This window comes from Brachycentrus maculatus, unplaced genomic scaffold (genome assembly GCF_059751285.1).
Source record: "Brachycentrus maculatus isolate JH-2025_06_01 unplaced genomic scaffold, ASM5975128v1 h1tg000166l, whole genome shotgun sequence".
Taxonomy (NCBI): domain Eukaryota; kingdom Metazoa; phylum Arthropoda; class Insecta; order Trichoptera; family Brachycentridae; genus Brachycentrus; species Brachycentrus maculatus.
In genome coordinates this window covers 926832-938921 of record NW_028280919.1, presented here as the reverse complement: position 1 = coordinate 938921, position 12090 = coordinate 926832, and the positions used below count along the sequence as shown (strand labels likewise).

Here is a 12090-nt window from a genome sequence, read left to right as displayed (position 1 = left end):
AAACTACGAGTATGTGAAATTATAATGACAATTAATACGCGAGCTTTTCGTGAACTCGTGAATAGTGCGAGATATGGTGAATTTCTTAAGTTAATTTTTCCTTACATGGTTTTCTTAGATTTAATTCTGAACATTACGGAATATATTCAGGTTTTAAGTGGCGTAGTTTTCAGATGTTCTTGTTTATATTTTATTGGTTGTTATTTATCAATGATGTACAACAGTTTCTTATTAATAATTATAATGTAACTGGTGAAGATCTGTGATTACCGACGTTAACATTTTAAATACGGAAAAAGGGGTCATAATTTTTGCCACCAATGGAAAAGAATTGAGCTTTTGAATTTGAAATGTGAATGAGAAAATATAGTCTTTTTAAATTTTGAATTCGAATGAAAATAGAGCTGGTCCATTTTGTTAAAAACGGTCGGTTCATTCGGATTTCGAACGCTATTCAAAAAAAGAGCTGGTCCATTTTGTGAAAAAAGTCTGTTCATTCGAATTTCGAACGCGATTCAAAAAAGAGCTGGTCCGTTTTGTGAAGAAAAAAATCGTTTCATTCGAATTTCGAACGCTATTCAAAAAAAGAAGCCGGTCCATTTTGTGAAAAAAAGGTCGGTTCATTCGAATTTCGAACGCGGTTCAAAAAAAGAGCTGGTCCATTCGGAACTCGGGCGAATCCCGCGGCGCCAATCGGCCGCTGCCTCCGCCCGATAGTGAAACGGATACGTCCGAGAAAGTCTCAAGTCAGGTAGCTGCCGCCAGGTGTTGCAGCCCTGGCGTCACGGGGCGGGAGGGGGGGGGGCGCGGCGGAGGGGGGCGCGTAACTCGGGAGCCGCGGCCCGCGCCCCGCGCCGCCCCCCCTGGACCGGTAATCTCCCCCCCCCTCCGCCGCGCTTCTCTGCTCTCCGCGGTCGCCCACAGAATCCGGTATCCCGTGTGGCCACACTACACGAACTGCGACCTCACTGCTAGTCTGCTTGGAGCCGTTTTGCACTCATAATCGTTTTTTTAAATATTTTTATAATTATCAAAGTTCAAGCGTCTCTGAAATCTAGCTACGGCTTATGCAACACCGCTTACCATGGCCCTACTTAGCCCTTTATAGCCTCCACCTACTTTTGAGTTGATTTAATCTTTATGTTTGAATCAATCAGTTATGCCAGTTGTATTCAAAACTAAATTAGTCAAATTAATGTGGCATAAACGTGTATTTCTTTAAAAAATCATACATTTTCTTCGTTACAAATTAATTCCCATCCTCACAACACAGATTTCTGTCTTTCTATCTTCATTCCGCACCAAATGTCAAGGGTATCCAGGCTCAATGTACAAGTTCTGCTCTTGTGAAACTATTTTATAATTTAATTTCGTTATTACTTTTTTTAGTTTTCAATTTGCTCATCTAACCAATATCTGGCTTCGGCCGATACAATCCAAAAAGGACATGGTTGTATACCATTTTTCCCTTTTGACCTATCCGTTGTGTATTATATCTATCAAAATCAGCACGAGATTTAAAGTCTATTTTCATAAAACCAAAATGATCCTTCGATATTTCCAATCTACCAAGATTTTATTGAATATCGTTTTTTTGGATCACTCAATACTGTAAAGATCGCCTCGATTAAAATGATTCTGGGTAAGAAAGGAACGATCCAAAATTTAAAAATCAATTTCGCGATACTCATTTTGGCGAGGAATAACGTTGATAACTTTCAACAACTTAGAACGGAATCGAAAGATCGTAAAATTAATCATAATACGAAACGTTTATAGTACCGTACAATTGATGGCAAGTGTTCGCCTACCTTGGACGGATTGAAGAAGCGATGTGGACCTCAACCGATATCATCTTGTATGCTGGCAACAAACATCTTCGGCCCCCACAAGGATTCATCTGCGTTTATTCTTCAACTGGAGAGTCAACAATGTCTCCAAGTGACCAAGTATCACGGAAACGGTCCGAATTCAGGACGTTTTGAACTCTGCATTCAGTTTTTTTTTCAATTCATAATTCGACACAGTTTTCATACATCAGAGGCGAAAATTAAATATTCGGATCAAACCTATAACAAATGACATACCATATATGATTCTATTTTTATTTTCATGTCACTCTAGTAATAAAATCAGATGTTAATAAATGAAAATAAAGTAAATTTATTTCGTATAATTAATCACACAGTTCAATAGGTGTTTCACACTAAATTGACATTAGTAAAAAAAAAAGAATTATGGACTAGATCTTACCTTGAAATCCAAAGCCTCCGATATTTTGCGTTATTTTATATAAGTATGTTTGTAGTGTCACACTATACAAAGTTTGTATATATTTCATGCACTTGTAAATTATTTAACATGACATCGAGTAATGTTTTTCAAGTATTTTAACAAATCCTGGTCCAAGTAACTGAACTACATGTGCAATAGGTGGCTTCTCTTCGTCACGATACTGAATGCAATCTCTTGAGGCTTTTAATTTTTTTTCTTGTATCACACTTGATGGCCGATCTTCAACTGGAACGATCTTATAGATACTTCCCAGAGCCTTCAGATTAGTCTTGTAACACTCAAAATGACCTCAATACAGCTATGAAGTCAATAAATTTCCCATTATCGGTTTTAAAACTGTAAGAGAAAATTTTTTGTATCCATGTATTAAAATAAACCTTTATTCTTTAATAAACAGAAATTCGAAGAAAAAATACTTAAAAAATCTTTTTGCAAATTACCAAGATTGTTATTAAATAAATTATTTATATGACCAAACATTAAAGCTTGGGGCGAAAGTATTAAACGCTTAAAATATGTGAAGATCAAAAATACTTCTTACTGGTGTGAGACTCGTAAATATGTTGTATTTAGGTTTTTTAAAATGATGGCCATGCTTTTGTACTAACAGTTTTTTTTGTTGTTGTTAAGAAACGATGCTTTCCAGCCCACCAAATTTCCACGTGCAAAAAGTAATTACTTTGTTTTTCGCTTTTGAAGTCGTAGTGGAATCGTTAACCGGGAATAAACTCCGAGTTTGTGGTTGTCACTTGACTGGAGCGGTTGTAAAAACCGTCATTATGGTACAATTTTAGATTCTCAATGTACAAGCTACACTGGTCAGAGTAAAACGAACGAAGACTTGGACCCACGACATGTAGTCGTCCGTAACGGATATCGGTCGGTCAAGAATACTCCGCCAATAACTGGATTTAAGGACACACTTGCGATCTAGTTTTTGGCTAGCTAGCCACATTTGTTTTGCAAACGTGACACTTTCAAAATCATGAGATACAAGCGAATTTTCAATAATTAATTACTTGCCCTTTAAATAATTCAATTTTGATATATAAAAGGAAAAATAATTTATTATTATATTCTCAATATTGTAATGATATTGTTATACAATTCTATATTGTTTCTTGTACTTGCGTCCTATTATATTGCTGTACCTACAATATTATATTGTATATGTAAAGGCCATACGGGCGAAATAAATAAATTTTATTAATATTTGAAGCTTTTACTTTGTGGTTAGTCATTTTTACTTATTTATTTTTTACAAAAATGTTAGTAATATTAGTATATAAGTCACTCACTCACAATATGTGAGTGGTTATATAATAATTTTCTAACATTTTTGTAAAAAAATAAATAAGTAATTAATTAATACTATAAAAGACATCTATAGAATATTATTGAGACATCTATAGAATTTTTAAATGAAATATTAATTTGGCAACAATAAAAGTTGTTTCAGTTTTAAACTTCAGTAATTAAAAAAAAAAACAGTTTTTAAATGGAACTCACGATAAATACTTTAATTAGTCGCAGTAACACACTACAGGGGTTTATATTAACACTCTTCAATATTTATTTTGATCACTTTTAACTTGAATTGTATAGTTTTCGTCAGAAGTATTCGAATCACTGTTGTTTTGACAGCTTACTGCAGATTGTGAAATCTTCATTCCGTGTACGTGTACCTTACTTTTTTTTCTTCTTTTTCTAAATATTCTTTTACATTTCACAATATATTATAATTACAAATACATACAAGAAAATATTTAATATGAATGCGAAAAAGATCCCACAAAGGCATGGCCTGTGTGTGGGTATAAATTTTATTTTAGGTTATAATAAAGTTTACTGGCAAGAATACAATATCAGAAATAAAAATGGATTAAAGGTGCTAATATAAACATCAAAAAATATTTGATTTTACAGAAAAAAAAAACATAAAGATGAAAATGAAAAAAAGTTAGCAAATGTGTGGTAAGTATATGATTAATACGTTTAAAAGAAGAAGGTACTTATATCTGTTTTTTTAATCACATTTCTAGTACCAGGCCTTGGAAAACACTACCAAAAACTACAAATAAACGCATCTGGATACGTTTTACTATATATATTAATGACGTTATATTAGTTTCTAACGACAATTATTACAAGATTTTCAATGACGTTTTTAAATCTCCATAAATTTTTAAATGTCTCTAAGGTTTTATTTGTTCTGTTTAACTATAAGTAAAAAAATACTTGCCTCTATTCACTTCCTTGCCTATATTAAATGAAAAATATGTTTTTGCTTTTAGAAAATGTCATAATTGCGAAAATTGAAAAACAATGACAGTTTGAAGAAGAGCGACATAACAGAGATACGCATCGCTGTTATATATGTATGTAAATATATATATATATATATATATATATATATATATATATATATATATATATATATATATATATATATATATATATATATATATATATATATATATATATATATATATATATATATATATATATATATATATATATATATATATATATATATATATATATATATATGTGTGTTTATTTATACTTATTAATATTTCTTACAACTAATATCAATTTATCTTAATTTCTTTTTTAATACCATATCCAACCATGGAATTTGGTGACACGTACATTACACTCTATTCACACATTTATTAAGATGTTCGTTACCTATCAAAATAATGTTATGAATTGTAATTATTGGTTATTGCTATGTGTTTAATTCAATCGTTAATTGCAATTGCCGTAATAAAGTAATTAAAATCCGTTTTTCGAAAAACTCTGTCGTCGCACTTATCAACGCTGGCAAACGTTATCGTGTTCGAATAATACGCAGAACACCTGCCTATTACAAATGTGATTTCCATGTAAAAATAACCTATTTATGCTAATGAGAATCCAAAAATTAATTCTAATATTTATTAAATACCAAGCATTTTATATGCTCCTCCATGTATAATAATAAAAAATGTAATAAAAATAACGATTATTCCGTTCCACAGATAAAAGATAATAATCGCTAAAATATTCCATATACACTTAATGGTTATTAGTAATTATATTATATAATTCGGTTATTTATAAAAAAAATTAATTAATTAAAATTACTTTCCATTTTGTTATCGGAGGACATGTATGACTAGATGTATGGGTGTGAAGAAGGCGAGGTGTGTATGTCAGGACAGAAGAGTGTGGCTTTCCATCCTTTCTGCCTACCCCTGCGGGGAACGGCGTGAAGGTAGTAATAATAATAATAATAATAGTGTAATCCTTGATTGATCTGTCGAATACTTTATTGAACCATTGGGGTAAAGGGGTATTTTAAACTATTCGAAATCGTAACAAGTGCATTATTATTTGTGCCTAGTCTAAATAGATATGTAGCATCTATTTTCATACGGATGTCTGAAGATCCCGAGTCTTACGACCTGTCACTTCTTGGCTTCAGTGATCGCATTATAAACTGTGCAACGCTTATCACTCTGCTCTTTATTGAACATCCATATTGTATTAATTTTTCGAAAGTTGTATATATGCAGTATTGTAATAATTATATTCGTATCATCTTTAGAACTGACAGATGGTGCTTCTATCTGTTGAGATGTTTTTTGTAAAGTACATATCTTTCTCCGCTTACCACAAATATATGATAATTCTGAAATAATATTTATGTCATATACTTCTAGTTTGACCATCCTAGACACTTCGTCTTTGTTAAGACACCTATATTGTATATATTAATATATCGTGTTTAAAAACCAATGTAGACGGAATAAATTAATAATAAAAAGCTAATTATAATGTTAATTTTTATATACCAATGAGCAAGCGATATCTTTTCCTAAATTGTACTTCCTACCCCGTATATGTGCAAATTTTGTTTTCTAGTTTGGCAACACTGACGCGAGAGATTATCCCGCCAATCCAAACGTCAAGGCGCCGAATACTTACAATAATGGCGATAAATAATTTACTCCCGTAACTAAATAACCGTAAACCTCGCATAGCTTCTGGTATTTTGTCCACTGAAAATATATGAGTATAATAATTCAATGATAACTACCTACAAAATAGCATCTTTTCAGGTATTCCAGGCTCGGTAATAAGCTGTCCAGGCTACTGAAATATTATCACCGAGTTAAAAATGGAGAGTGATAAAGTTAGCTGCGCTAGGCGTTGGGTATTTTTCCTTCTTATAATTTGAGTCTTCTTTTAGTTTGCCTCGTGTGGTTGTGTCTTGCCATCCCGCTGTGTGATAAACACATAAATATTGCTACCTGTATAGACACAAAACCAACATATATACATATTGTAAACGTATTGTTACTTTGTACGTGTTCCGTAGTAAATAATAATAATCATTGTACTCACAACCGTGAATACGTAATAATACTATGTAATAAACTATACAGAAGGCAGTGGCACCTGCCTTACACCTTGATCTAAGCATTCCTCTAGCATTTATTTTCTCATAGTGTTCAGTTTTTTCTATCGGAAAGTTTTATTTTGGTTTTAGGTCAATGAACTCACTCGTATATTTATCTGCTGAGCATATTTTAAAATTCAGTGTTTTTTTATTTTTATTTTTATATTTATTCTCTTATGTACCTAATATAATTACAAGAACAAAAATATTCTATCTAGTGTTTTTAAAGCGAACATTTCTGAAAATCATTTCACCTTTTACTAGTTTTAAAATTTGATATTTAAAACAATTGAACTCCGCGAGCAAACCATCTTAGTTTGAAGGTCCGAACAAAGTTGCCCAGGAGGGTTGACCTACTTTACTTTATAGGCTTCTTCTAATTTGACATTTAGGTTTTCGATCTTGGAGGTAAATTACGAAAATCGATTGGTATTGAAATTGCTGCTTTATTTTAGAACCGTCAATTTGATAGAAAAAAACAGTAAAAGTTATCGTAACAAAAACACCGTTATCATTAATCGCGTACTAGAAGATATCTTTATTCTTGTCTACAGAACAGATAGCTTGAATATAAATAAATCAATAAAATATTTCTAATAAACTTGTGTAATTTTATTACTTGCATATAAGTTTAAAATATATTCAACGGTCTGTACTAATAGCCTATATTAAATTTAAAATCCACAGGGACCTTAACCCTAAACGCAGTAACCTGCGACAATTATTGCTACAAACGTATGAACGTGAATATCCGAGAATCGCCATAACCGTTAATTCGTGATAACGACTAATAACCATGTCCAACTTCAAGAAATGATAGTGATATTGTGTCCTCTATGGAAAGTGAAGAGAGCATTAACTTAAATAATCTCTGTAACCATTTAATGGCGCTTTAACTATCACCGCATAACATCTGCATATAACGAGGCTCGTACAATATATTAGAAGAATGCACGTAGCTAGGAAGGCCAAAGGTTAACCATGATATACGGTCGTAAATTACAGGCGAAACGCGTGCACGCTGTCAGAGAACGGAGATACTGGCCATTACTTTACGCCAAGCTAGTTCTGGTCACAACGAATGACCAAAAGCTACAGATTCTATTCTTGCGTGAATTATGCAAATGTCCCCTATTACCATAGTCTATGGAACAGACCAACAGACCAATATTCCGGCAGACTTCGATCCGGTTCGACTGGTCTCATATTCAAGGTGTCGTTCTATCGGATTCAAAATGATTCATTTAGATTTTTCGTGAACCCGACATGGGCGTAAAACATATACAGTAATATCAATGGATTACTTACTTACTTTAGCCTTCTTCTTGTTTCCAGTATTGAACAAGAGTGTCCTTCTTGGACATCCATAGTTGTCAGGGTGAGGGATAGTACTGCCATGTGCCATGCCATAGGATGAAGAAGGTATAGAAGGATAAATAAAGAGTATCTAGGACATCACTAAAGTACGAGTCCCTTGAGGGATAAGTCGGTTTTATGGAAAAATGCTACTAATAACAGTTTTTATCATCTATTTTTGATTAATCTTGTTTTGGTCTTGTGGAAATATTTTTAGCTAATCTTGTTTTGGTTTTATGGAAATGTTTTTGGTTAATCTTGTTTTAGTCTTCTAGAAATGTTTTTCGTTAATCTTGTTTTGGCCTCCTGGAAATCTTTTTGTTCAAAATGTTTACCAGCTTTTTTCCTAAACGTTGTTTTATTGCTACTCAAACGTTTTTAGTATTGATACGTAGTATCGGTTGCGCTATTACATGGAGTTTTTTTTGCTGTCGTTGGCTTCTGTGGCGTGTATTTAATGGTCTACGCAAGCGAGAGGAAATCCGTTACCTTTACGTGATGAATCGCAATCTCTGGCTCCTGGTGTTGAAGGGGGGCGAGGGGGCGAAGGCCGAGAGGGGGACAGCTTGGTGGCTCGACTCTGCGGTCACCATAGCGGTGACTATGCAGAGCCCGACCGCGGCTACCGACTTGCCAGTACTTAATATTTATAATCCGACCGACCTGTCGTTTCAAACTTGAGGGCCTGCATACTGCAATATGCTGAAAATATTTATATATTTTTAAAACATTTTTTTCCAACATAAAATATAATAAAAATGACTTATTTAAGTCTTGCGGATATGCCCAAGCCAGGGAAGGCTAACCATTTTAGCAAGTGGGTAAAATTCGTGGAAGCCTGTGTGTAACTGATATCAGCAGTAAGGTAGAGGAAAGGCAATGGAGATGGTTTAGGGAAAAAAGACGTAGAAAACCTGAACATATTGTAAACCAGGCGATCGCCATATATCTTCTTCGAAAGACATCTAGAGAAAGATCAAAAAAATTATGGATGCTGCAGAAATAAAACATGATTCGAAGGCATGACCTTGGTGACGTATATAATTGAAGGACCTACAACCTGAAAATCATGATTCCCCTATCCCCACCAAATGATGCATAGGGCACTGCATCTTTTATTGACATCGGTAATGTTCATTATAGATCGGAGATCGGGATTCATCGTTTGCACATCTATAATCATATTTATCGACCGCCTGTTTTAAAGTGCCAAAATCCATACAAACAGTAATTAGTAAAGTGATACTTATCGGCATCGATAATGTTCATAATAGATCCACATATCGAGATTCAGCACTTCGACATAAACATATACAAATTTTCCTCTGCAGTATTTTTTTGCCAATTTTTTTCAAAATTTACAAATACCACATAATATTGTAACCGCATTTGATTCCTCTTGTTAAGAGATTATCATTGTCTATGACAATAATATTTTTGTGGTTTTCTTACGAAATACGTTTATTTGTGTTAATTTACTACATATTTATCTATTTTTTTATTTGTTACCGACCACAAATCGTTATCAAAGCGGAAATTATGACATGTTATCTTCATGTTTTTTTTTCTAAATATTTATTATCATTAATAATTGTTGTTCCTTTAAAACGCATAACTTAAATATGATTTATTATTTCCTGTGGATTAAGATTGTAGAGTATCTGTTTTTTGTTGTTGTTGACCATAAAAGGCATCATTATTTTAATTTTAATTTATTTATAAAACTAACTAACTAACTAACTAACCATCACGCCGCTTCCCCGCAGGGGTAGGCAGAGAGAATAGAGCGCCACACCACTCTGTCCTTGCAAACATTCTTCGCCTCTTCCACGTTCATGCATCTCCTCATACATACCCGCCGATTGTTACGACTCCTAACCTGACTACTTTCAAGTATTTGGCATACCTGATCGTGCCATATTTTTCTCGGTCTTCCTCTGCTTCTTTTCCTGCTAACATTTGCCTCATAAATTTGTTTTACCGTTCTTTCCTCACTCATTCGTTCTACATGTCCAAACCATCTCAACACACCTTTCTTAATTTTATCGATAATGCTTATCTCAGCTTTGCATTCTTTCATTATTTCACTATTCGTACATCTATCATACATCGTTTTGTCGCACATTCTTCTGAGAGATCGCATTTCGACTGCATTCAGTCTACTTTCATCCTTCTTTTGCCAACTCCATGTTTCACTTCCATACATTATAGTTGGAACCAGGACTCCGTTGTGCACTGCCAGTTTAGCTTCTATTTATTTATAAGATAATTATATTACAAAGACATTGATAATAATGACATTGGAAAGCTGCAAGACTTGAAACGATATTTAGGTTTGATAAAATTATTTTTCTGATTTTTCCATCGTCTACGAGTATAGCGATTTTCTAGCGAATCGCGTTTTTTTTTTTACGACCTGCCATTGGCTAGTTTAAGCGATAACATTAACTTTTCTACCCATGATCGAACAATCATATTACTAAAAATGTCGTCATGGATAATGGCACCTTAGCCAATGAAATTCTTATAAACCAGTCTTATAAATTCTCTCTCAACATCTTTTTCGTCTCTGTTGAGATTTCAATAAATAAATAAAAATATCTTTAACAACAAAAATGCTGGATTTGCGGATTTTCGTACGTATGGATACATATACATATATAAATACGTTTATAAATATTTATATACATTTTTTTGCGGACGCCACCAAGCCACCTTTTGTGTCTTGTCAGCAGAGATAACGATATCCAGCCTTGCAATTTTCTCACAAACTTCTTGAGATATATATTTTTTAAATTACCTGACGCCCAAGTGACTCTGAAATCAAGCTACGGCTTATGCAACACCGCTTATCATATCCCTACGTAGGCTTCAACTTTATAAGTTATATAGCCTATTCATACTTGCGATTGGGTAAACTAATGTTAAATGTTGTACTATAATTTCATGTTGTCCGCCTCCGTAGTGTAATGGTCAGCACGTTCGGCTACCGTACCGGGTTCGATTACCAGCAGGAGGTCAAGTAAATATAAGTGATTCAATATCAATATACCCTGGACTAGTTGGTACCTGAAGCTGAGGTCTTATCACCTTTCCTTCATGTGTTAAAATAATTATATGATGCAGTGCCCTATGCACCATTGAGTGAAGATATTGGTTTGAAGAACAATAATTCCAAGTAATTCATGAGTGAAAATTCCTAGCAAAAATTTGCGTTTGAGACGTTGATTCGATATGAGTCAATAGGACCTCTGTCAATCGAAGATTTTTCGATTGAAATTCGCGCAAGCGTCGCAAGTTTTGAGACAATTCCGAGAGGTTATCTTCCGGTCGCAGCCTCCCCCCGCCGCTCGCCGCGCCACTCCGCCCCACCGCCGCACCGGACGCCCATCCGCAGATTGCGTCTGACCTCCAATTAGTGAGTCTCCACTTTAATAGACTGTTGACATACAAACAATTAAAGGTGCGACAATGATAACCATGTAAACACCATTCGGGAATACATTTTTTTAACTTTAAGAAACATAAACATAGTTTTATACCACTTTGTTTCGTATTGTTTTCCCACCAATTTCGATTTAACTTTATGAAAATGTACGGTTTAACTTTACGAAAATATAACATAAACCTTGTTTTTGATCATTTTGTTAAGTACCAGTATTTTTCCAACAGGATTCGACTTAATTTTATAAAACCTTACGGTTTAACTTTGTGAAAATGTTTCGGTTCAACTTTATGAAAATATAACATAAACCTTATTTTTGACCACTTTGTTAAGTACCAGTATTTTTCGAACAGGATTTGACTTAATTTTATAAAACCTTACGGTTTAACTTTATGAAAATGTTTCGGTTCAACTTTATGAAAATATAACATAAACCTTGTTTTTGACCACTTTGTTAAGTACCAGTATTTTTCGAACAGGATTTGACTTAATTTTATAAAACCTTACGGTTTAACTTTATGATAATGTTTCGGTTTAACTTTATGAA

At 33.6% G+C, this 12090-nt stretch overlaps 1 protein-coding gene across 2 annotated transcripts in view; it reads left to right on the top strand.

The window, feature by feature from the left end:
• sty (sprouty signaling antagonist) overlaps positions 1-12090 on the top strand; it is a 108689-nt gene that overhangs the window by 64886 nt on the left and 31713 nt on the right. The window lies entirely within an intron of this gene.